General features: G+C 41.7%; 1 protein-coding gene and 2 long non-coding RNA genes across 6 annotated transcripts in view; 1 reads left to right on the top strand and 2 right to left on the bottom strand.

Moving 5' to 3' along the window:
* LOC127511242 (membrane-spanning 4-domains subfamily A member 4A-like) overlaps positions 1 to 27522 on the bottom strand; it is a 103426-nt gene that overhangs the window by 12910 nt on the left and 62994 nt on the right. The gene's annotated exons all lie outside the window — the stretch shown is intronic.
* The window catches only part of LOC127511273 (uncharacterized), a 63756-nt gene that overhangs the window by 24792 nt on the left and 11442 nt on the right, over positions 1 to 27522 (top strand). The window lies entirely within an intron of this gene.
* LOC127511289 (uncharacterized) lies at positions 76 to 25783 on the bottom strand. Its single transcript, XR_007929971.1, has 4 exons — positions 25301 to 25783; positions 1060 to 1353; positions 722 to 846; positions 76 to 141 (listed from the first exon to the last, which is right to left on the bottom strand). It is a non-coding gene; the product is annotated as an uncharacterized LOC127511289 (long non-coding RNA).

The raw sequence follows: 27522 nt of genomic DNA, 5'->3' as shown, positions 1-27522 counted from the left end.
AGATAATAATTGGTTTAATTCAGTGATTTCTCACCCAGAGGTCAGTGTGCTGCCATCAACCCATTTCCATCTGCCCTCCACATCACTGTCAGTCAGACCAATCCAGACTCCAGCACCATCAGACATCTTTTTAACAAACTCCTAGTAGAATGAAGCAGGAAGTCACATTTAAAGGGTTAGTTCACCTGAAACTGAAAATCCTGTCATCAATTCCTCACACTCATGTTGTTCCAGTACACAATATTTTTAATGAAATCTGAGAGATTTCTGTTCCTCCATTAAGTCTATTCATCCAAAACTATGATGCTTCAATAAGTTCATAAAGAGATTGTAAATGTAATTCATATGAATTGAGCGGTTTAAGTGTTCCAAAGAGACACAATCGCTTTATATGATGAACAGATTTAATTTAGTGTTTTATTCACATATAAACATTGATCAGCGGACAAACATAGAGCAACTTTGTTCTCATGCATTAAGCAAGAACAGTTGGGTGAATACACTTTCAATGGAGGGACAGAAATCTTTCAGATTTCATAATATCTTCATTTGTTTTCTGAAGAAGAACGAAAGTCTTATGGGTTTGAAAAGACAGGAGGGTGAGGAATTGATAACAGAATGATCATTTTAGGGTGAACTAACTCTTATGGTCTGTGTTGGTGAGTAGACATTCATACTGTGAGCAGCACAACCTTTGGTGCCCAATCTATTTTTCACTCACTTGTTCCTCTTTGTTGTTGATGATGATTAGATCTGCTCCTCTCTCTGTACAGTATCTTCTGCTCTCAGCCCAGTTCCTCTTCTCAGAAGAAATGAAGTAAAGACTGGATTGATAAATATATCCACCTGTAAACACAACCAGATCATCAACTATTTTTTTCCCCACCTGTACTGAATTATGACAGTTCTTTGATACTTAAAAACTGTGTGTGGGGGTGTGGGTTAGGTTATAGTATATATAACTAAATGTATATAAAGACAATAAAGTTTATGGAATGACCCCAATTAGATATTTAAGTAAACACTTGTACAAGTAATTGTACAATAATTTAACATTACCAATTTCATTGAGCATCTTCCACAGTTCATTTCTCTTCTGATTGAACTGGTCTCTTTCTTTAGTTAATTCATCCCTTTCATTTGTCAAGGCTATGTTCTTGTTTAGTAGCTGGTCTCTCTCTTCTGTGAGGTTGGCGATGTTAGTTAGTAGCTGGTGTGTCTCTTGTGTGTTGTTTGAGCTCTTTGTATGGATGTGGACACACAGCACTATGACTGCAGTCAGCAGAAGAACACACAGCAGCACCAAACACACTGCAGCTGCTCTGGAGCTTCTGTTCCTCACATAATCACTTCCTAAAAATGACAGATATCAAGATGAAGGTTTTCTCAATTCCTAATTGTATGTTTGTGTTGTATGTGTAACTGTATGGTTACTTTTGGTTCAGTGTTTATATTGCCATGAACAGGCTGAGACATTTTTGTTCACATGATGGAAGCTATGTGTGTTTCTACTCTGTAGTCCTCTGCTATTTGAGACTCTATATTTAGTAGTTGAGGCCAATAAGTGGCAAAGTATATCACAGTAAGAGCATGTGACACCCTTCCTGTTAAAACCAATATATTTGCATAACAAAAAGCTCTTCCTAGAGGGCACTATTGTGGTTAGATGTAGCAGCCGGGTTCAAATTAGCACAGTACAGTTATACGTGAGAGAAAAGTCACTTTACTTAATCCAGTGAAATTAAAATTGATGAGAAAATGTATCTTAATTGTACTTGAAATCTGTTCTTCTGATGCATGTTTGTTTCTGTTGCCTGCGATGCTTCTTTTAATGCAAGTCAATCACACGTCACTGAGAACGGAAATGGTCTGAAGTCAGTGTAAAGTCTCAAATGATGTGAGGTGCAATGCTCAAGGAGGCTAGGGTAAAGATTTTGAACTTTATTGACATAATGAGGCTGGCACAGAATGATGCTTTCAATGAGCATGAACCATCAGTGATAGAAATTTGGTGTCATAAAGGCAGTAAAGTCAAGCCTGTGGTTTCTCTGTTTCTACACCAACACAAAGATAGAGCAGCATTCTCATCAACATTATTATGAAGGCCTCAGGTACAGTGTACATTTTAGGACATCCTCGGACCTCAGTCATATGATGAAAAAGCATCATGCCTCAGACTAAAATGCTTCAGTCATTGGACAAAACTGCATCATGCCTTACATGGAAAGCCTTTAAGTCTCAGGAAAAACAATGTCAGTGTCAGGTCTCGTACAATTAGGCATCAGACGAAACGGACTGACCATCCTAACTGAAACACACAGGCTGAGTAAACATTTTAGTCTGTGTTTTTTTCTCTCTCCAAAATCATATACAAATGGTTAGTTATTAAATCCTACAATAGCATCAGAAGAACACAAAGCTGAACCAAACACACTGTAGCTGCTTCTGATCTTCACACAATCACTTCTGAACACCACAGGAATGACATTAGATGACTGAACATGTGCAGACTCTGATGATTTGATCAAAGTAATGAATGTGATTACCTGTACGCTGAAGTGGTTGGAGTGTGTTTGTCTCTGTCCTGAAGTCATGATCTCTCACACATTCTGCACTCTCATAGATTTCCACCATCATCTCCACTCTGTCTGTGTTCATTCTCTCAGACTCAGTCCTGATCACATCTTCATAAATACCATCAGACATTTCTGCTCTTTAACCGTCAAACATTAAATGATCTTGTTCCTTGTTCATTGTAGATGTAGTCAGCACTCGCCTTCTTTTTAAAGCTAGTGACAAACAAACTTGCGGTCAATGTGTGAAAACAAACACATGACATCAGACCCTTAAAGTTGACATGAAACAGTAGTTGTGAGTCTTTCTTCCCTTTTGTGATGTATATCCGAGTGAAACTCGGCCATTGCTGTAATGTCATGTGATTGACAGGTTGTCCCGCTCTCGCTCCAGTAAACACGTCATCAGAGAAGAGAAGTCATTGCAAGAGGGAGGGGAAGTTATTTTAATTAAAGATTATGGGGGCACATGAATTTATAAATAAATCATTTATAAATACTGCAATATTTCATACAAATAAGAATAATAGGTCTAAAATTTAGCAGATGCCCTACTGAAGTCCAAGCTGTCCAGACAAACACATTTGCACCTTTGCCTCACTTCCTTTGTTAGTTTCAGAAGCGTTTCTTAAAAGAGAACAGCATTAGCAGTAATTTTCCACTGAACAAGCTGTTTTAAATGATACACAAGACAGAGAGAAAACAAGTATCAATGCATCATTCATAAATCAGGAAAATAAATAATAAGCAATAAAAATTCCTCTACAACGTTTAGAACAAGTACTGGACTGTGGCAGGTTACTGGGGAAATGCACATTTGGAAAGGAAATATATTTACAGGAACATTTCAGCAGGTTCAAAATGAGATGAGATGTAAACATCCTCAATTTGGAAATGCATACTGCACACAAACATTTTTTTTAATATATATATATTTTTTTTAAACAAGGACCTTTTTTTTCCACTGTATCAGTCTCACCCATGCTTTCCTGATTTTTTTTTTTTTTGTGTGTGTGTTGGGAATTTGTGATATCTGAGATAAGGCAACAAAGAGGCAAAACAAATTTAGTAACACAGGATAGGGGTGAAAACTTTTGAACAAGATGTAGATGTCCAAATTGTTCTTATTTTGTTGAAATATCTTTTTTTTTTTTTTTTTTAGTACTGCCCTTTGGAAGCAACAGATACTTTTTTTGGATTAAGATACTTAATCTGTCTTCAGGGAAACATGTACAGGTGCTGGTCATATAATTAGAATATCATCAAAAAGTTTATTTATTTCACTAATTCCATTCAAAAAGTGAAACTTGTATATTATATTCATTCATTACACACAGACTGATATATTTCAAATGTTTATTTCTTTTAATTTTGATGATTATAACTGACAACTAAGGAAAATCCTAAATTCAGTATCTCAGAAAATTAAAATATTATTTAAGACCAATACAAAGAAAGGATTTTTAGAAATCTTGGCCAACTGAAAAGTATGAACATGAAAAGTATGAGCATGTACAGCACTCAATACTTAGTTGGGGCTCCTTTTGCCTGAATTACTGCAGCAATGCGGCGTGGCATGGAGTCGATCAGTCTGTGGCACTGCTCAGGTGCATTGTTGGGTCTGGCATATCACATCTTCCTCTTCACAATACCCCATAGATTTTCTATGGGGTTAAGGTCAGGCGAGTTTGCTGGCCAATTAAGAACAGGGATACCATGGTCCTTAAACCAGGTACTGGTAGCTTTGGCACTGTGTGCAGGTGCCAAGTCCTGTTGGAAAATGAAATCTGCATCTCCATAAAGTTGGTCAGCAGCAGGAAGCATGAAGTGCTCTAAAACTTCCTGGTATACGGCTGCGTTGACCTTGGACCTCAGAAAACACAGTGGACCAACACCAGCAGATGACATGGCACCCCAAACCATCACTGACTGTGGAAACTTTACACTGGACCTCAAGCAACGTGGATTGTGTGCATCTCCTCTCTTCCTCCAGACTCTGGGACCCTGATTTCCAAAGGAAATGCAAAATTTACTTTCATCAGAGAACATAACTTTGGACCACTCAGCAGCAGTCCAGTCCTTTTTGTCTTTAGCCCAGGTGAGACGCTTCTGACGCTGTCTGTTGTTCAAGAGTGGCTTGACACAAGGAATGCGACAGCTGAAACCCATGTCTTGCATACGTCTGTGCGTAGTGGTTCTTGAAGCACTGACTCCAGCTGCAGTCCACTCTTTGTGAATCTCCCCCACATTTTTGAATGGGTTTTGTTTCACAATCCTCTCCAGGGTGTGGTTATCCCTATTGCTTGTACACTTTTTTCTACCACATCTTTTCCTTCCCTTCGCCTCTCTATTAATGTGCTTGGACACAGAGCTCTGTGAACAGCCAGCCTCTTTTGCAATGACCTTTTGTGTCTTGCCCTCCTTGTGCAAGGTGTCAATGGTCGTCTTTTGGACAACTGTCAAGTCAGCAGTCTTCCCCATGATTGTGTAGCTTACAGAACTAGACTGAGAGACCATTTAAAGGCCTTTGCAGGTGGTTTGAGTTAATTAGCTGATTAGAGTGTGGCACCAGGTGTCTTCAATATTGAACCTTTTCACAATATTCTAATTTTCTGAGATACTGAATTTAGGATTTTCCTTAGTTGTCAGTTATAATCATCAAAATTAAAAGAAATAAACATTTGAAATATATCAGTCTGTGTGTAATGAATGAATATAATATACAAGTTTCACTTTTTGAATGGAATTAGTGAAATAAATCAACTTTTTGATGATATTCTAATTATATGACCAGCACCTGTAAGTACAATATTCCTTGATCTTCAAATTCAAAAAGTTTTCACCCCCCCCTGCTCTTATTGCATCGTGTTTCCTTCTGGAGCATCAGTGAATGTTTGAATGCTCACAAATTCGATGGCGTCTGGCACTTTGGAGAGGTGTTCTCTTCACGGGTGAATCCTGGTTTTCACTGGACAGGGCAGATGGCAGACAGCGTGTATGGCGTCGTGTGGGTGAGCGGTTTGCTGATGTCAACGTTGTGGATCGAGTGGCCCATGGTGGCGGTGGGGTTATGGTATGGGCAGGCGTATGTTATGGACAAAGAACACAGGTGCGTAATATCATTGCACCTACTGCACCCATGGTACGGCAGCAAAGTTCCTTGATTATTACGCCGGAATGAGAGTATAGTTCCTAGCCATATCGGCCTAGAAAAATTGCAACTTTTTATTTTCCGTCGGTCTTAGTACACGATGTAACTACAGAAGAGTCAAGTTTTAAATAGGAAAAATATCGAAACTCTTTGGTCATTTTTGAGCGAGATGCTAACAGTCTAATCAGATTCAATGAACTATGCTAAGCTATGCTAAAAGTGGTACCACCAGACCCGGAGATCGGCTGAATGGATTCGAAAACGATAAAACTCAACTGTTTAACTCTAGGGGAGTTGGAAAATGAGCCTATTTTCAAAAAAAGTGGAGTGTTCCTTTAACTGCTAGGTTTGTAGTTACTGTTGTTGTCCCTGCATGATTGAAAAAGATGAGGACATAATATATTCCTGGCGTCTCTCTCTCTGCAACGTGGTATCATGAAAATTCGTAAATATGTATACGTGTGTGTTGCTCTCTCCTCGCATTCTGTTTTGAATGAGGGTAAAAAAGTTGTTAGACTTAAAGTAGAAAGTTAGGACTGGCAGCAGGCTAAGTGTTCAGCAAAGCAGCTGTTTATGGACCTAGTCCGCTTTAACATTGTTTTATCAGTTTTTTTAAATGCTTTAACTTAATCTATTGATATATTTGTCTGAAATATTTTAAAACCATTTGTTCAAGTAAAAAGATTAAATATTTCTTTTGCATTGAAATAACATCAATGATCCTGATATTTTCATAAATAAACTCTTCTTTCATTTGTGTTGCTTCTTTAGAAGACCATCAGATCTACTGGGAGGAGGAGTTCATGGAGTAGGTAAGCTCTTTAGTAGGTGGAATTGAGGTAAATGTTTCAGAGGTTTGTTGTTATCTGTCATTTAGAGGAATTAAGGTAACCAGAAGTCAGGAAAAAAGGAAAAAAACAAACAAAAAAAAAAACAAATTATCATCCCTTCCTATTTTTTAATGACAGATGGGATGGCCTTGTAAATTATGCAGCACTATTGTACCAGCAAAGACTGATATTCTAAAACATTATAGACTGCATCATGGGACCTTTGGACACAGCCATGCCTTGCCTTGTATACATATAGACTGCCCATGCTCTTTTAAAAACTGGAGTAGCTTCCGCTGTCACTTATCACAACAACATCCAGCAGTTGACTCACTTAACTCACCTCAAGTAACTCTTTTCTTTACCTGCCTATCATGTCAAAAATCTGGATTCCCTAGCAAAAAGGAGTTTTTTGAACACATTGGTCATCATCTGAAGAATAATGAGACTGTAAAGTGTGTTTTTGCAGGGTGCGATCACCAAACAAATGTGTATGGGACTTTCGCGACACACAAACACAGGAAGCGTACGCCACATACTTCACAAGATTTCAAACCAGGCATTATTTGTGAAAGGCAGTTAACTGAACAGGAGTCACTTGTTTTTGAAGCCTCTGAAGAGGATGATGATCACAATGATGCCAATTATCAAGTCTCTCGCTCAGATGCTCACTATGAAGAGGATGATGGAAGCAATGTGGTTGTAGAGTACATAGCATCCCTCCTTTTGAAATTAGAAAGTGTTCATAATGTTTCAATTCGGTGCATTGATGAACTGGTAGAAGATCTTCACTTCATAGCAAGTTCTGCATCCATAACTGCAATAAGAGAGATTGTTGTTTCACACTTAAAGAAAAATAATTGTACGATTGCTGACACGTTGGTAACATCTCTAGTGGAAGAATTGTGGAAATCAAATCCACTAAGCACAGCACTTAGTGCTGGTGGTCCTCTTTCATCATCATTTAGAAGGTGACAGTATTATAAAGAAAAATTTGAAGTTGTTGAGCCTGTTGAATACATCCTTGAACCAAATGAAAAGAGAAGTTTCCAGTATATCCCAATTCTCCAGTCCTTTGTTAAAAGACATTGCTATTTTGGAGCGTGACGGTGTCTACATTTCCAGTGTTGGACAACATGTTAAAGGCTCTGTGTTTTCTGTAGTCGCTGATAACCTTGGGGCACATTCAATTTGTGGACTTGTGGACATTTTTTGTGGACCATTCATTTGAAGATTTTGTCTTGGAGAGCGATCAGAATTTCAAAGAAAGGAGATGAGGTCAGGTGCATTTCCTGCTCGGACCAAAGAGAATCATGCCACTCATTTATTGACTGTTAAAGAAAATCCTGCTTTGACACACTGTTACGGTGTAAAAAATGCTTGCCCACTTACTGAAAATCTGAGCTATTTCCACTGTGTGACTGGCTATCCACCCGATATATTGCACAACATTTTTGAAGGCATCGTTCCCTTGGAATTGGGTCTGTGCTTCAGTGTTTTTATCTCAAAGAAATATTTAACTTTCAGTGAACTTAACAGGTGCCATCACACAATTTCCGTATAAATGGGCTGACAAAACTGATTGTCCTCAGCCACTGCCTACAACCTTTTCCTCAAAAAAGAAGATTGGAGGAAATGCACATGAAAGTTGGGCCCTCATACGACTGCTGCCATTCATTATTGGACACAGAATACCTTTGAATGATCCAGCCTGGCTTCTACTCATGTCTTTAAAAGACATTATTGAACTTGTTGTTGCCCCAGTCCACAACAAAGAAAGTGTTGCATATCTTGACTCAAAAATTTCCGAACACCGACACAGATTCCAAGAAGTATTTCCTAATGAAGGGTTAATCCCAAAGCACCACTTCTTAGAACACTATCCTGCATTAATAAATGCTTTTGGACCTGTGATTGCTTTCTGGACAATGAGGTTTGAAGCGAAGCACAGCCAATTTAAGCAGATTGTGAGACATACTGGCAACTTTAAGAACATTCTCCTTTCTCTGGCCACAAAGCATCAGCTTATGATAAGTCACCACCTGCATTCCACAACAGTTGTGCCCGCTCTGAGTGTTGTAAGAGTCGCATCAGTGCCATTAGATGCCCTGCATGTAAATGTTCAAGAAACAATCAAGCATCTGTTTCCTTGTCAGTCTCAAGTACAGCTGGCTGATACAGTCACCTTCCATGGAACAAGGTACTCAAAAGGCATGATCGTGGCCTATGGTTGTACTGCTGGTCTTCCTGATTTTGCAGAGATTGTTCAAATTGCCCTTTTTGGGGAAAAGGTGCATTTTATTGTGAAAACACTCATGTCCTGGTATGATGAACACTATCGTGGATTTCATCTTGAGAAGACCGATCACATAACTCTTGTTGAACAACAAAACCTTAGTGATGTTTGTCCCCTGTCAGCCTATATTGTTGCAGGAAAGCTCATGGTGACATTAAAGCGCCACATCTGTCTCCAGTGTTGAGTATGACTTTGTATAACATATTTGTTTCTTCTGTCTTTCTAGACATGGAACCAACAGTCAGATTCCGGGTCCTCATTGATCACGAAGTCAAAAAACTTACACTCAACAGTGGCACACCCTCAACTGTGGATGAATTGGTTGCAGCCATCAAAGAACAATTTGCCATCACCACAGAAATCAGTCTTCAGTACAAAGATGAAGAGTTTGATGACTTTTTCACCCTAACGACCACAAAGGAACTCTAAGATAAAGACACACTGAAAGTAGTGTATGTACCGCTAAACACAACACTGACCCTTGTTTCCCAGGAAAGCACCCCGATACCTCCAGTGTGTACTCTTTATCCGAGTCTGTGACACACTCTGACGGCTCAGATGATACTGTGATTCTGTCTCCTTCACCCTCTGAAAGGCAAAATCCATGGCCTGCTGTATTTCCAATTCCAACTTTCTCACACAACACTGAGCTGGCTCTGAGTCAAGGTAATGAGATTTATTTAAGAGATGGCACCCCACTGACATCACCCAGTGTCAAAGCAGATATCTTGGAGCGCCTGGCAGAGGCCATGTTTTGCTACACAGCGTACCCCAATGATGCCCAGAGGTCTGCAGTAGCACAGGCACTAATAGAAAAGCATCCCTGTTTGAAGGAGCCTGGATCTTTTAATGGAATTTATGGGTGGCAACAAAGCCTGAAATACAAATGTGGAAACTATCGTACCAAACGTAAAGCATTGGGAAGCCCTGAACTCCTGATAAACTCAATGAAATACAAGATGGGAGATGACAGAAAACCTGCTAAAAACATCAAGAAACCAAAGAGGGCAGAAGTAAATTACCTGCCTCAGCACCCTTCTGGTGAAACAGACAGCAGCCTTGAGAATGTGAGGCTTGACCTAATAGAAGCCAGCAAGAAAAGGGACGTCAAAAGCATAAATGACATGATGGCCAGGACATATAGCTGGAGAAGAATGGAAGTGGTTGTCCAGTCCCCAGATGTGGCAAAATTTAAAGAAAGATGGCCTGCCCTCTTTGAACCATTCCAGGCAAATGATTTATCACTGACATGCTGCTCACTCAGTTTTTTTTTAAAAGGCAAATAATAGTGAACAAGGTTGTTTATGTGATGCTAGACACTTTTTGCTGAACACATACTGAAGACCCACCCCACATATTTTATGGAGTATTGGATTGCATAAAAATGAAAGGTTGCCAATTCTTTACACATCCTGAGTGTTCCAAATAACAGTCAAACAATTGATGTATTACAGATAAATGAAGAATTCCGAAGGTGTGCTGCAGTTCCACTAGAATCAGTGTTTATGTCCCAGCTGGACAAGTACACTCCAGAACTTCTCGACCTGTTTAGTGCGAAGGGTGGAGCGGTTGGTCAACGCATCAAGAACTTGTTAATGGAACTGATACAGGTGAGGTAAAAATGATAACAATGTTGCAGGGGCATATTAATACAATAAGTACTTTATTCTTTTGTCTTGCCTAATTGGGTGAATATTGCAAAAAAACATTTTTGTTTACAGCTCCTAATTAATTTTAAGGTTAAATATTAAAAAAAAAAAATGTATATATAAGCTCTGTTGAATAGGTAGTACAGACCCACACTGATAATGGCATTGTATGTTTGTAGTTATATTGCCTGCAAGATTCAGTTTTTCATTATTCACTTACCTCTGTGGTGAAGAAGAGAGACGTGACTCTGAGATGCCTCATTGAATACATGGGAGAGAGTGGGCAAGAGCTCATCTCTGACTACTATGTAAGTATTGTTTAAAAAGCATAGTTCAACTTTTTGGGGAAAAGCACTTAGCTGGAGTTGGGGATTGGTTAGCTTGTCTTAGAACAAATACTATAATTGGGTGGAAATGGCTAGTCTGGCTCTGTCAAAAGTTCAAAAACACACCTACAAACACCCAAATGTATGTGCAGGAACCAGTGTCCAACATTAACCTTTTGGTCTTCCAGTGGCTAGTAGACTTGATTTTAAAAATACTGTCATATTTTTCAACTGCAGCTTCACAGAAGTAAAATCCTTGTTTTACATTAATGCAGGAGTTATAATCATCTGATGATATAACTGTAAGAGTGGCATTTCCAGATACTTTTACTTAACCACACCTATGTGTTACCAGCTGAACCCCTCTCCCCTTTAAGGATTGAGGCCTTGGAGACTTGTGTATGTGATGTAGTCTAGCAGGATTGTTGTGGCAAGTGAGTCTCTACTGAAAGTTGTACTGTGAAGCCAGTTCAACAGGCCAGGCTTTCTGTGCAGGAGCTGGCTCGACCAAACTTGAAACCTTTTGTGAACTTTTAATGTGTGATTTTATTGAAGGCTTTTGAAGATCGTTCTCTGTTGCCACTTATTGTTCTGTTTATGTCTCATACAGGGAAAAACGGAGAGCAGTGTCCACGAGGACTTGAAAATGCGCAATATGCAGATATATGTCTGCCGTGAACCAGATGCAGTGGGCATCATCATTGAGGGAATCCCAATGCTTACTGATCTTGAAAATCTGGCCAGGGCATGTTGCCTGCTTCTGGGGATGACATATGCTCTGAACCTGCAGTATCCACCACAACTCTGCAAAACATTTGAGGTGTTCCAAAGACTTTTTGTGGGACTTGACACACTGCGCCCAAAGCCTTCCTCCCGATTCATAACACTAAAAAACAAACTTCTGAGTTAGTTGGTCAAATGCCAGCCTCACACTCATAAATGGCAATCTTGTTGTGTTTTTCAGAGTTTTTCAGAAGATTGTTCTGAATGTTTAATTGTAATTGGCTGCAGTTCAGAAGTTCTGTTATATAAACCATTTTATGGTAAAATGTTTTAATACATACTAAGATATACTGTACTGTGCACTTAGGGATTGAAGCTGAAGTCAGTTCTTTTGTGTCAAATGCCGTGATCCGGCTTCCCTGTGTTTTATTTTAATGTCCTTGTAAGGATATACAGGTGCTGGTAATATAATTAGAATATCATCAAAAAGTTGATTTATTTCACTAATTCCATTCAAAAAGTGAAACTTGTATATTATATTAATTCATTACACATAGACTGATATATTTCAAATGTTTATTTCTTTTAATTTTGATGATTATAACTGACAACTAAGGAAAATCCTAAATTCAGTATCTCAGAAAATTAGAATATTGTGAAAAGGTTCAGTATTGAAGACACCTGGTGCCACACTCTAATCAGCTAATTAACTCAAAACACCTGCAAAGGCCTTTAAATGGTCTCTCAGTCTAGTTCTGTAGGCTTCACAATCATGGGGAAGACTGCTGACTTGACAGTTGTCCAAAAGACGACCATTGACACCTTGCACAAGGAGGGCAAGACACAAAAGGTCATTGCAAAAGAGGCTGGCTGTTCACAGAGCTCTGTGTCCAAGCACATTAATAGAGAGACGAAGGGAAGGAAAAGATGTGGTAGAAGAAAGTGTACAAGCAATAGGGATAACCGCACCCTGGAGAGGATTGTGAAACAAAACCCATTCAAAAATGTGGGGGAGATTCACAAAGAGTGGACTGCAGCTGGAGTCAGTGCTTAAAGAACCACTACGCACAGACGTATGCAACACATGGGTTTCAGCTGTCGCATTCCTTGTGTCAAGCCACTCTTGAACAACAGACAGCGTCAGAAGCGTCTCGCCTGGGCTAAAGACAAAAAGGACTGGACTGCTGCTGAGTGGTCCAAAGTTATGTTCTCTGATGAAAGTAAATTTTACATTTCCTTTGGAAATCAGGGTCCCAGAGTCTGGAGGAAGAGAGGAGAGGCACACAATCCACATTGCTTGAGGTCCAGTGTAAAGTTTCCACAGTCAGTGATGGTTTTGGGTTGCCATGTCATCTGCTGGTGTTGGTCCACTGTGTTTTCTGAGGTCCAAGTTCAACGCAGCCGTATACCAGGAAGATTTAGAGCACTTCATGCTTCCTGCTGCTGACCAACTTTATGGAGATGCAGATTTCATTTTCCAACAGGACTTGGCACCTGCACACAGTGCCAAAGCTACCAGTACCTGGTTTAAGGACCATGGTATCCCTGTTCTTAATTGGCCAGCAAACTCGCCTGACCTTAACCCCATAGAAAATCTATGGGGTATTGTATGGAGGAAGATGCGATATGCCAGACCCAACAATGCAGAAGAGCTGAAGGCCACTATCAGAGCAACCTGGGCTCTTATAACACCTGAGCAGTGCCACAGACTGATCGACTCCATGCCACGCCGCATTGCTGCAGTAATTCAGGCAAAAGGAGCCCCAACTAAGTATTGAGTGCTGTATATGCTCATACTTTTCGTGTTCATACTTTTCAGTTGGCCAAGATTTCTAAAAATCCTTTCTTTGTATTGGTCTTAAGTAATCTAATTTTCTGAGATACTGAATTTGGGATTTTCCTTAGTTGTCAGTTATAATCATCAAAATTAAAAGAAATAAACATTTGAAATATATCAGTCTGTGTGTAATGAATGAATATAATATACAAGTTTAACTTTTTGAATGGAATTAGTGAAATAAGTCAACTTTTTGATGATATTCTAATTATATGACCAGCACCTGTATGTAAGATTATGCTTTTGTTTTTTTGACGTTTTCTTTGCTTCACCACTCTTGCTCGGTGGGCAGTTTAACTGAGAACAACGTGGTAGTCAAGCACAGACTTCTTCAGTTCCTGGATAAGCCTCCAGCTGCTGGGCACTTGAGCTGAAGTCAGTTCTGTTATGTCAAGTGCTGAGGTCAGAGGCCCTTTATTTTATTTCATTGTCAAATGTTTTAGTAGAATATGGCACAAATTGTACTTAAAACGTGTTCTTGTATTAGTTTATTATGTTTTAATACATATGAAAAGGTACTGTACTGTGCACTAAAGTCAGTCCTTTTATGTAAATCGCTCAGGTCAAGAGTCACTGTATTTGGTGTCAGTGTTAAGAGTACACAGATTGCACTTTGAAGGTGTTCTATGCTGCACTTAAAGATGAGGTCAGAAGTTTCTGTAATTTTTAATGTTAAAATGTTTACATTACCATTGTGTTACATTAACATTAAAATTGATTACAGAAAATTAGTGCACCCAATTGTTTGTATATGGAAGCTGTTATAGAGTAATAAACGTTGGAAATGAATACCTCTCTTTCCTTATTTATTAAAGTTATGGCAATGCTAACTAATTATTTCAAGTGGATTGAAGAAATAAATTTGTCTAAATTAATGAGAGTAAATGAATTAATTAAAATCAAAAAGTTTAATTTTTTATTTTAAATGTTACTTATTTTAACTAAGTATGATTTGGTCAATATGCTGCTTTTTGTCACAATGGTTAAACTCAAATGTTTTGCTTTATCTTGTAGACTCTACTTCATTTTTTAGCATACAGTAAAATACATAATACTGATTTTTACCAACTCAAAATACCAAGAAGTTCACTAAACTTACAAAAAGTAGTTGGAAAATGTTGCCTTAATTTTTTTGAGTTGAATCTAACAGTTTTTACAGTGTATTTTCCAGATGCTGATAGAGAATATTTAACAGAAACAGTTTTGCATCATCTCTTCCAGCGCAATATACAAACTGCAGCAGATCTAAAGCTGTCATTATATGCTTTTTGATCTCTTTTTCAAACGCCTTCATGACCAAAGAGGTCAAGGCAATAGAAAGAATCTGTCTTAGCTTTTTTTAGGTATTGGAACAATAGTTTTCCACAGATCAGGTACCAACCCTAGATCTCAGGAAGACTGAAAGAGTACATGGAGAACTCCACTAAGATGTTCAGCACAGTGATTCAGTGTTATACCACATATACCATCCAGGCCTGGGGCCTTATTTAGCAGTGTGGCCTTCAACTGACTCAATATATTAAAATGATTCACTTTAAAATTATTAGAAAAACTAATAGCAACTAATAGTGCTTCCATTTGACATTGAAGCGTTGAGTATGCAGTCAGATAAACCCTTTTACTGCTATCCAAGGAATAACATTAAACTGTAAAAGTACAAAATACAGAATTCTTAGTGTACAGAATCAATAACATGTTCACATAAACACAACAAAGGCTCTTTACATTCCTTATAGTTAGCATCAACTATATCAGAAATAGATTGTGCAATTCACAAAATAAAGGGAAATTAAATTAACATCTGGCCTATAAGATATAACAATTTAAAGTAATTATGCACAGGAATTATAATGTAGCAATATCTACATACCGAAAGTGCCTTCAAATCAACTTAAATCAAGCAGCAATAGCCATGACCGCATGCTCTTGGTAAAGACTAGAAGGACCACTGGACATTTTAATATTTATTTATTTAATAAAGGTATTTGCCTCACTTCCGGCCGTTGCTGTATCCCTTCTAGGCTGCTGAAACTTGGCTCACATTAGTGATGTCATCATATAAGGACTTAAATAATTATATGCAATACCCCACTTTGAACAGAAGGGGTCACTCTACGACAACTTGTTAATAGACTAAATGCAAAATGTTCATAGAGAACAGCACAATTGTAGATATATAGATTAAATATATACGTAATTTAACAGTATTATAAATAGAGTTAGAATATTCTGTTTTTATAAAAAGTGAATCATATTGTGTTTAGCATATTAACATTTCTGAATGTGACTATGTTTGACAACTGAATTGAGTTGCTCTTAGGTAACATCATGGTTTCTTTTTCAGATTTCAGAGAACTCAAAGGAAAAGAGGCAGTAGTCTGATGTTGATTTTGAAAGCTTGAATCGTTGGACCACTTGTAATTATGACATTAGACTTCTGAAATTAATGGTTTTTTTAAAGGTTGTGATGCTTTTGTCCTTTTTGCACGTAATTTTGTCATTGATTGTGTTAAACTGTCAAACTAAATAAATTGACTTAATTGCTGGAAAGGTGTCATTTATATTTTAAAAGGTTTTCCACATTTTTAAAATGGTCAGGAATTTGTTGATGCATTATTGAAGTGTTTCTGAAATATTAATACTGTTTAAGTGACTTTGAATCAACATCACATTAACATTGATCAAACAATATTTACCATTTATTATTTTTGTTCATTTCAATATTGATTCAACAATGATGTGGAATCAATCATACTGTAACGTTGATTCACTGACATTACCATTGATTATTTTGTTGAAATATCACCATTGTTTCAACACTAATTGGAATTAATGTTGACGCATTAACATTGTTTCACTGACTGCATGTTATCTGTGTCTCTCACTGTATTGATCTGGTCAATCTTCAGTATAGGAGCTGTGTGTCATCTAAAGGTTTTATGTTCCATCAAAGCTAATAGTTTTGTGGTCTGAGTTCAAGCTACTGTTGGTTATATTTGACTGAACTCATTGTTTGAACTTTAATAAATACGTTAATAAATAATGTTAAATAATGTATTTATTGTGATAAGATGTCCTCGTGTACTTTACCCACTGACCCGATACAGTAGTTACTGCCATTATTTACATCTATGGTGAGAATATTAAGAAACTTGACTCAGTTACAACACGCTTCCCAAATATATTTAATTTAATTGCTCTTTTTTTCCTTTTTTTTTTTTATTTTTTGTTTTTAAATATTTTTCACACAGATCCATTTAAATGCATCATTACAGGGATAATCATGCCACCCTGATGAATATAACACAGCACAGTTCTCTTTTTCATATCCATTTGGTTCTCCAGTTGCCCAAAACCTGTATCAACAGATCAGCATTAGATGTTCAGTGCTGCTTTCTGTGTGATATGATACTGACTGTAAGATATGATAATTAATAAGAGAATAATCAGTTAAATTCAGTGATTTCTCACCCAGAGGTCAGTGTGCTGCCATCAACCCATTTCCATCTGCCCTCCACATCGCTGTCAGTCAGACCAATCCAGACTCCAGTACCACCAGACATCTTTTTAACAAACTCCTAGTAGAATGAAGCAGGAAGCAACATTTAAAGGGTTAGTTCACCTAAAAATGAAAATCCTGTCATCAATTCCTCACTCATGTTGTTCCAGTACACAATATTTTTTAATGAAATCTGAGAGATTTCTGTCCCTCCATTAAAAATCTATTCACCCAAAACTATGATGCTTCAATAAGTTCATAAAGAGATTGTAAATGTAATTCATATGAATTGAGCATTCCAAAGAGACATGATAGCTATATATGATGAACAGGTTTAATTTAGTGTTTTATTCACATATAAACATTGAGCAGCAAACAGATGTAGAGCAACTTTGTTCTCATGCATTAAGCAAGAACGGTTTTGGGTGAATACACTTTCGTTGGAGGGACAGAAATCGTCTCGGTTACGTATGTAACCCTCGTTCCCTGAAGGAGGGAATGGAGACGTACGACAGTAGTGACCGACGAATTGGGATATCGCTAGAGAGCCCTATCAGCTTCGAGTGAACCACAACAGGCCAATGAAGTTGGCGAGCGATATTTGCATAATGCGCACCGCCCCCTCCAGGTGGTATAAATAGGGGAGCAGATGCCATCGCACTCTGTTTTTCGCTGAGGAGACAACCTAGTCCGAACTACAGCGAGGGTACAGCAACTGTGGCGACGGGACGTACGTCTCCATTCCCTCCTTCAGGGAATGAGGGTTACATACGTAACCGAGACGTTCCCTTTCAGTCGGTCACGTTCGACGTACGTCAGTAGTGACCGACGAATTGGGATCCCAAATAAAGCGCCACAGTATGAACCCCTTCCGGTGCCCAGCGCAAGCTCTAGCCAACCGGCGCACCAGTGGGACGGGAAGGGGGCGAGCTGATGCCGAGAGAGTCTACTGCTGTTCCGATATACCCACTAAGTAAACTAGACTACACTGGGGAAGCGAACCCGTAGGGGATGCTGCGGAGACCACTACCCACCCGTAGGGGAGGAATTTACGTGGAGAGTACACATATGGACTGGCCGTGGGCAGTACACATATGGAGTCCCTGGGATGGCTCCACCTGGGTAGGGGGAGACTCATCTGACAGGTGACAGCAGAGCTGGCTCTGCTAAGGGAAAGACATGGGCTCATCGTGGGGAGTTGACCGTGGACAAATACACACATGGGACCACTCACGTGGAGGGGTCACGACATGTGGAACCCAGCCAAACGTCAACGTCGGAGACAGAGGTTTGGCCTGGCATCAGACACTCCGCAATGTCCGAGCTGAAGGGGGAGGCTGAGGAACTCGACAGGGTTCGCCAAGCGGGGAACTCGACTGGAGTAAAAAGGATGCACGTATCCGGCCCAGGGGGCGGGAGTGGCATTGCAAGCTGACACTAGAACGGGCTCTTCGCGTCTACCGGCTGGTGGAAGCGAGTACACGGGAAGATACCTGTTCTACACGAAGGCTATAGAATCTAGCGAATGTGTTAGGTGTCGCCCAGCCCGCAGCTCTACAGATATCTGTCAGCGAGGCGCCGTGTGCCAGCGCCCAGGAAGAGGCAAATCCTCTGGTGGAGTGGGCTCTCAACCTGAGCGGGCAAGGCACGCCCTGGGATTCATACGCCAGGGCGATGGAGTCCACTATCCAGTGGGCCATCCTCTGCTTGGAGACAGCCTTTCCCTTCTGCTGGTCTCCGTAACAGACAAAGAGCTGATCTGAGGTCCTAAAGCTTCGCGTTCTGTCCACGTACAGGCGCAGAGCGCGGACGGGACAGAGCAAAGCTAGGGCTGGATCTGCCTCCTCCGAAGGCAGCGCTTGCAGGTTCACTACCTGATCTCGAAAGGGAGTGGTAGGAACCTTGGGCACAAATCCAGGCCGGGGTCTCAGGATAACGTGAGAGTCACCGGGCCCGAATTCCAGGCACGATTCGTCAACCGAAAATGCGTGCAGGTCCCCTACCCTCTTGAGCGAGGCCAATGCAACCAGGAGGACGGTCTTTAGGGACAGTACTTTTAACTCAGCTGATTGCAAAGGCTCGAAGGGACGACCCCGGAGAGATGTAAGAACCAGGGTCAGATCCCAAGAGGGTACAGAGGGGGGCCGGGGAGGATTCAGTCTCCTCGCCCTGCTCAAGAACCTGACGATTTACCATCAACTGCATAGTGATGTGCGGCGATAGTGGCAACATACACCTTGAGGGTGAAGGGAGACAGTCTTCGCTCCAGGCCCTCTTGCAGAAAGGAAAGCACAGCTCTGACCGAACATAATCGGGGGTCCTCTTGGTGAGAGGAGCACCATTCGATGAACAGGTTCCACTTCAGCGCATAGAGGTTCCTCGTAGAAGGAACTCTAGCAGAAGTGATAGTGTCTGTGACCGCTTGCGGGAGATCACTCAGAACCTCCGCGTCCCGTCCAGGGACCACACATGGAGTTTCCACAGGTCGGGACGCGGGTGCCAGAGGGTGCCCTGTCTCTGAGTCAGGAGGTCCTTCCTCAGAGGAATGGGCCAGGGAGGTGCTGTCACAAGGAGCGTGAGGTCCGAGAACCAGGTCAGAGTGGGCCAGTATGGAGCCACTAACAAGACCTGCTCCTCGTCCTCCCTGACTTTGCACAGGAGCTGTGCAAGAAGGCTCACTGGGGGAAACGCATATTTGCGTGTGCCCCGGGGCCAGCTGAGTGCCAGGGCATCCGTGCCGAGCGTGCCGCCGATCAGGTAATAGAACCACTGGCAGTGGGCAGTCTCCGGGGAGGTGAACAGAACTATCTGTGCCTCGCCGAAGCGCTGCCAGATCAGCTGGCCACCTGGGGATGGAGTCTCCATTCGCCCGGAGGCGGAGGCTGCCGTGAGAGCTTGTCGGCTGCACGGTTGAGCACGCCTGGGACATGAATGGCACAAAGCGATCTCAGATGCTTCTGACTCCATAGCAAGAGATGGCGGGCGAGTTGCGACCTACGGCGGGAGCGTAGACCACCCTGATGGTTGATGTACGCAACAGGCCACAGTGCTGTCCAAGCGTACCAGTACGTGCTTGTCTGTCAACAGGTCCTGGAAGCGGCCCAGTGCAAGACGTACTGCTAGCAACTTGAGGCAATTGATCTGCCAATGCAGTTGGGGCCCTGTCCACAGACCTGACGCTGCATGCCCGTTGTACGTGGCCCCCCACCCTGTGGCAGAGGCATCTGTGTGGACCACAGCATGCCTGGACACTTGTTCGAGGGGAACTCCAGCCCGCAGGAACGAAGGGTCCGACCACTTGGTGAGGGTGCGACAGCAGTTCAGTGTCACGGGGACACGGAACGTACCGCGCTGCCATGCCCATCTCGGGACCCAGCCGCGGAACCAGTGTTGAAGCGGCCTCATATGAAGCAATCCGAGCGGCGTGACTGCGGCTGCGGATGCCATATGCCCCAGGAGCCTCTGAAAGAGTTTCAGTGGGGCCGCTGTCCTGCACTTGAGCGTACTCAGGCAGGTCAACACAGACTGGTCCGGGTGACCGAATCCAGTTCCAGTTTGCTCTTGTCCCAGTTGACCCGAAGACCCAACCGGCTGAGGTGAGCTAACACCATGTCCCTGTGTTTGCACAACTGCTCCCGCGAGCTGGCCAGGATGAGCCAGTCGTTGAGGTAGTTGAGGATGCGAACGCCCTGTTCCTTGAGCGGAACAATGGCCGCCTCCGCAACCTTCGTAAAGACGCGGGGTGACAGGGCCAGCCCGAAGGGTAGGACTTTGTACTGACATGCCCGACCCTTGAACGTAAACCGTAGGAGTCTGTGACGAGGCAGAATCGAGACATGAAAGTACGCGTCCTTCAGGTCGATCGCTGCAAACCAATCCTGGGGACGGATGCATTTGAAAATGCGCTTCTGCGTAAGCATCTTGAACGGCAGCCTGTGAAGGGACCGATTCAGGACACGCAGATCCAGGATTGGCCGTAGCCCACCGCCCTTCTTGGGTACAATGAAGTAGGGGCTGGAGAACCCTGACTCCATATCGGCTGGAGGGACCGGCTCGACTGCATCCTTCGCCAGGAGGACAGCAATCTCCGCCCGGAGAACAGGTGCATTGTCCAGGGACACACGAGTGTAATGGACATCCCTGAACACCGGGGGACGCCGGGCGAACTGAATCGCATAGCCGAGTCTGATGGTACGAATGAGCCAGCGGGACAGGCTGGAAAGCGTTAGCCAGGCTTCCAGACACCGAACCAGCGGGACCAAATGCACCACAGACATACCGGGCGTGGGGCAGCGAGGTAGAGTGCTGGGACCCGACTCGGACGGCATAGCGGCCCGTAGTGGGGTCAGACTCTGCAAGGTGGCAGTGTGAATGGGAGACGGCACATGGGAGGCGGTCTCGACCAACACACTGGGACCTGCTGGCGAAGTGAGAGGGGGCTGAGAGTGGCGAGGTGGGGCCTCGCACACTGCCAGCCGTGCCCTCTTGGGACCTGGAGGGTTAGAAAACAGTTCTGCTTCATGGGTACCGCTGGACTCCGGAGAGCCAGCAGCGGAACAAACCAAAATTCTCCACCCGGCCCTCCTCCAGGGAGGGAGTGATGCGGGCATCGTCTCCCGAAGAACTGTTTACCTCAGCTCCAGGTCACCCGTTTCTCCAGGACCGCTTCTCGCTAGCCAAGTGGCTTGGCTGCGGGCTGGATTTTAGGCCAGCTTGTGAGATGAGAGCATCGAGAAAGCGTACTTAGACAATGACACACCTCTGCAAGGCTAGCCAGGGGTGTTTCCGGACCACCATGGTGGACACTGTCTGGCCAGGGGCCTGCGCTATGACATACATCATGCGTAGCTCAACCCCGACTCCGAACTACCCATATGCAATGAGTGCTTTGGCCTTCCACAGACTTGCCGGGGCCAAGACCCATGCAGGGCAGAGGTGGTGTGCCCGTAGCACTGCCACCCCACCACAGAGGGTAGTGCAGATTATGACCCTTTTGGTGTTCCATATTTGGCACCAAAAAAGGCTTCCAAACTGCTACAGTTTTTCATGCACGTCCGGGCTAAGACAGGGGGCGGGGCAAGGCGAGTATGCGTCGCACCACGCCCCCAGGGGCCCGGGAAAGCATGGTCGTTAACTCTGAATCTGATTCAGCATGAGCACATTACAACCGTGGGATGCTCAGCCTCATCTTCATGTGCAGAGCCCAACAACTCTCTCTCCAATGTAGCAGTCGACATCTGATCCTCTGCTGGAGCCCTGACTAAGATGCTAGGTCCCCCATGAGAAGGACCAGCAATCCACCCAGAAGCTACCAGCCATGTGGGACAGTGAACGTGGTCGTCTAACTGAACAACACACGGCGCTGAGCGCCGACGTGGCCATGTTGTTACCAAACATAAACCACCCACGAACACAGTCACAACATGTTTGCGATGCATTAGAGGAGTGGGGGGCCCACGGAGATTGGCTCGGCGGGTATTGCCCCACTGTGATCCTCTGGTCACCCTGGCTTATTCACCAAAAGTAGTACTTTTCTGATTCAGAAAGAGAAACTAGATCGGGGAATAGGTGAGGGGACTCCACCTCATTTGAGGCACTCGAGTCTCGACCACGCATCTAGAGCACCGAACAACGCGCTGGGTTGCCATGGCAACGCGCGCTGTCAGCCGGCAGCTCGACGGCACACGGCGCTGAGCGCTCAAGCCCTTACGAGAAAGGCAAGACGAACAACGCGCCGACATGGGCATGCTCTCTTTTTTTTGTTTTACAAGAGAATATGAACCACCCACAAACACAGTCTCAGCACGTTAAGCAGACATGAGAGAAAGTGATTGTGGCCGTCAGTGAGGACAGGAAACGACCGCCTCCAAAAACGCACAGACAGAATGACGTCTTGAAAAAGACGCAGTGTCTGTCTGTGAAGCTCTTGTTCTTTGTGCCGAAGCACACAGGGAACAGCCGCGATGTGACTGCAGGTACACTTTTCATTCCCTGAGTCACAGACACAGAGGAACCGGCCCAAATTGCAAACCAAATGGGGCAAATAATGCTGTGAAAACAGCAGTTGAGAGCTGTATAACAGCTCGAGAAGCTCACTCTGGGAAAGCTCGCGGCCTCGCTGTAAGGTGCCATAAAGCCAGCACTGTAGAACAAAAGCTCTTCAAAGGCTTGTGAAGTCACTCTCAGACTAATAGCAGGAACTCACAGGTTGGCTCCGAAGCGAAAGACAGAGTGCGATTGCATCTGCTCCCCTATTTATACCACCTGGCGGGGGCGGTGCGCATGATGCAAATATCGCACGCCAACTTCATTGGCCTGTTGTAGTTCACTCGAAGCTGATAGGGCTCTCTAGCAATATCCCAATTCGTTGGTCACTACTGACGTATGTCGAACGTGACCGACTGAAAGGGAACTTTCAGATTTCATAATATCTTCATTTGTTTTCTGAAGAAGAACGAAAGTCTTATGGGTTTGAATAAACAGGAGGGTGAGGAATTGATGACAGAATGATCATTTTTGGGTGAACTAACTCTTATGGTCTGTGTTGGTGAGTAGACATTCATACTGTGAGCAGCACAACCTTTGGTGCCCAATCTATTTTTCACTCACGTGTTCCTCTCTGTTGTTGATGATGATCAGATCTGCTCCTCTCTCTGTACAGTATCTTCTGCTCTCAGCCCAGTTCCTCTTCTCAGAGGAAATGAAGTAAAAACTGGACTGATAAATATATCCACCTGTAAACACAACCAGATCATTGACTAGTTTTTTTCCCCCACCTGTACTGAATTATGGCAATTCTTTGATACTTAAAAACTGTGTGTGGGGGTGTGGGTTAGGTTATGGTGTATATAACTAAATGTATATAAAGACAATAAAGATTATGGAATGACCCCATTTAGATATTTAAGTAAACACTTGCACAAGTAATTGTAATTTAATTTAACATTACCCATTTCACTGAGCATCTTCCACAGTTCATTTCTCTTCTGATTGAACTGGTCTCTTTCTTTAGTTAATTCATCCCTTTCATTTGTCAAGGCTATGTTCTTGTTTAGTAGCTGGTCTCTCTCATTGGTCAGGTTTTTGTTCTTTATTTTCAGCCCATCTCTCTCTTCTGAGAGGTTGGCAATGTTAGTTAGTAGCTGGTCTCTCTCTTCTGAGAGGTTGGCGATGTTAGTTAGTAGCTGGTGTGTCTCTGGTGTGTAGTTTGAGCTCTTTGTATGGATGTGGACACACAGCACTATGACTGCAGTCAGCAGAAGAACACACAGCAGCACCAAACACACTGCAGCTGCTCTGGAGCTTCTGATCCTCACATAATCACTTCCTAAAAATGACAGATATCAAGATAAATGTTTTCTCAGTTTCCTAATTGTATGTTTGTGTTGTATGTGTAACTGTATGGTTTCTCTTGGTTCAGTGTTTATATTGCCATGAACAGGCTGAGACATTTTTGTTCACATGATGGAAGCTATGTGTGTTTCTACTCTGTAGTCCTCTGCTATTTGAGACTCTACTTTTAGAAGTTGAGGTCAATAAGTGGCAAAGTATGTCACAGTAAGAGCATGTGACACCCTTCCTGTTAAAACCAATATATTTGCATAACAAAAAGCTCTTCCTAGAGGACACTATTGTAGTTAGATGTAGCAGCCGGGTTCAAATTAGCACAGTACAGTTATACATGAGAGAAAAGTCACTTTACTGTGTTCTTCTGTTGCATGTTTGTTTCTATTGCCTGCGATGCTTCTTAATGCAAGTCAATCACATTACACTGAGAACGGAAATGATCTGAGGTCAGTGTAAAGTGAGGTGAGGTGCAATGCTCAAGGAGGCTAGGGTAAAGATTTTGAACTTTATTGACATAATGAGGCTGGCACAGTATATGAGTATATGTACAATCAGTGATACAAATTTGGTGTCATAAAGGCAGTAAAGTCAAGCCTGTGGTTTCTCTGTTTCTACACCAACACAAAGATAGAGCAGCATTCTCATCAACATTATTATGAAGGCCTCAGGTACCTCAGTCATATGATGAAAAAGCATCACGCCTCAGACTAAAAGGCTTCAGGCTTCAGGAAAAAACATCAGTGTCAGGTCTCGTACAATTAGATATCGGACGAAACGGCCTCAGACAAAAAAAAGGCATCAGACGAAACTGACTGACCATCCTAACTGAAACACACAGGCTGAGTAAACATTTTAGTCTGTTTTTTTTTTTCTCTCTCTCTCCAAAATCATATACAAATGGTTAGTTATTAAATCCTACAATAGCATCAGAAGAACACAAAGCAGAACCAAACACACTGTAGCTGCTTCTGATCTTCACACAATCACTTCTGAACACCACAGGTCTGACATTAGATGACTGAACATGTGCAGACTCTGATGATTTGATCAAAGTAATGAATGTGATTACCTGTACGCTGAAGTGGTTGGTGTGTGTTTGTCTCTGTCCTGAAGTCATGATCTCTCACACATTCTGCACTCTCATAGATTACCACTGTCATCTCCACTCTGTCTGTGTTCATTCCCTCAGACTCAGTCCTGATCACATCTTCATAAATATCATCAGACTGCTCTTTAACCGTCAAACATTAAATGATCTTGTTCCTTGTTCGTTGTAGATATAGTCAGCACTCGTCTTCTTTTTAAAGCCAGTGACAAACAAACTTGCGGTCAATGTGTGAAAACAAACACATGACATCAGACCCTTAAAGTTGACATGAAACAGTAGTTGTGAGTCTTTCTTCCCTTTTGTGATGTATATTCGAGTGAAACTCGGCCATTGTTGTAATATCATGTGATTGACAGGTTGTGCCGCTCTCGCTCCAGTAAACACGTCATCAGAGAAGAGAAGAGAAGTCATTGCAAGAGGGAGGGGAAGTTATTTTAATTAAAGATTATGGGGGCACATGAATTTATAAATAAATCATTTATAAATACTGCAATATTCCATAAAAATAAGAATAATAGGTCTAAAATTTAGCAGATGCCCTATTGAAGTCCAAGCTGTCTAGACAAACACATTTGCACCTTTGCCTCACTTCCTTTGTTAGTTTCAGAAGTGTTTCTTAAAAGAGAACAGCATTAGCAGTAATTTTCCACTGAACAAGTTGTTTTAAATGATACACAAGACAGAGAGAAAACAAGTATCAATGCATCCATTTATAAATCAGGAGAATAAATGATAAGCAATAAAAATTCCTCTACAACGTTTAGAACAAGCACTGGACTGTGGCAGGTTACTGGGGAAATGCACATTTGGAAAGGAAATATATTTACAGGAACATTTCAGCAGGTTCGAGATGAGATGAGATGTAAACATCCTCAGTTTGGAAATGTATACTGCACATGAACACACTAATAATTCAGTAATGAAGGGGGGCACTCTAAAATGTCAAGAGTGCAAAATAGACACATCCAACCCCCCACCCCCCCATACACATATTGTATATATGGACTAGCCTGACTAGAGCAAGTTTTTGCAAAAGTGTGAAATAAAAACAATAATTCAGCCACAAAGCAGTAAATAATGAACAGCAGGAAGAGGTTACACTCTAAAACATCGAGAGTACCAAACAGAAACACCCACTCAAACACACACATGCAGAGAAACACACACACAACACACTATTATACACACAAATGAACTGGTGTGGCTGTAACAATATGGTAAAATTGAGCCAGAAGACTCAAATAAGAGGTTGATATCAGATCAGACCCAGATTTATTAAGCTGTGATAAAACATACCTGTTCATTTTTGTCACATTTTTATTGAATTTTGCTGTTATGTGTAACAAAATGTCCTCCTCTGTGTTCAGGTTTGACTGTAGAAAAATTCATGCAAAAACTGACACTTCAAATCAACATTTCAAAAAAAATAAAAATAAAAATAAAAATAAAATAAAATATATATATATATATATATATATATATATAAACCTTGACAAAAAGTACTGTTTGAGAATGTCTAAGTATAAATCCAAATCCACAATGCATTAAAAAAAGTATTTATGTCTAAAAACACTAGATAATTTATAAGCCACTTTATATAGAACTATATAGGAATCTAGTGGTTACACCATGGCATTATAAAAGTTTTCCTTTTTTTTTTTACTCCCAACAGATGTCACTAATTAATTGGATTTTAAATGCCTTGTCTCTATTTTAACATAGAATACTGCTTTAATTGAAAAATAATAATAATAAAAAAAAAAAGAATTTTCAATTGGGGAAAATAGCTCATAAAAATTGTATAAATATTGCATAGTATCATAAAATACCCTCAAAATTCTAAATAATATTCAAAAAATATTATTGAACAAAAATATATTTCATTAGTTTTCCTGGGGGGAAAAAAAGTTACATTTTTAGGCTTCGGTCATTTTTGACCGTTAAGAAGCCAAGTGTGACTCCTAAACGAATAGGACCAGAGGGTTAAACAAGGACCTTCATCTTGCCGTATCAGTCTCACCCATGCTTTCCTGAAATTGTTTTGTGTTGAGAAATCATGAAATCTGATGTAAGGCAACAAAGAGGCAAAACAAACCAATTTAGTAACACAGGACTGAAGGTATTGTTAAAGCTGCAGTTCATAATTTTGCCTCTTTGTCGCTATCTCTGTTTGAAACCTGCAA

The sequence above is a fragment of the Ctenopharyngodon idella genome, chromosome 4, assembly GCF_019924925.1.
Source record: "Ctenopharyngodon idella isolate HZGC_01 chromosome 4, HZGC01, whole genome shotgun sequence".
NCBI lineage: Eukaryota > Metazoa > Chordata > Actinopteri > Cypriniformes > Xenocyprididae > Ctenopharyngodon > Ctenopharyngodon idella.
This window is presented reverse-complemented; position numbering and strand designations above follow the sequence as displayed.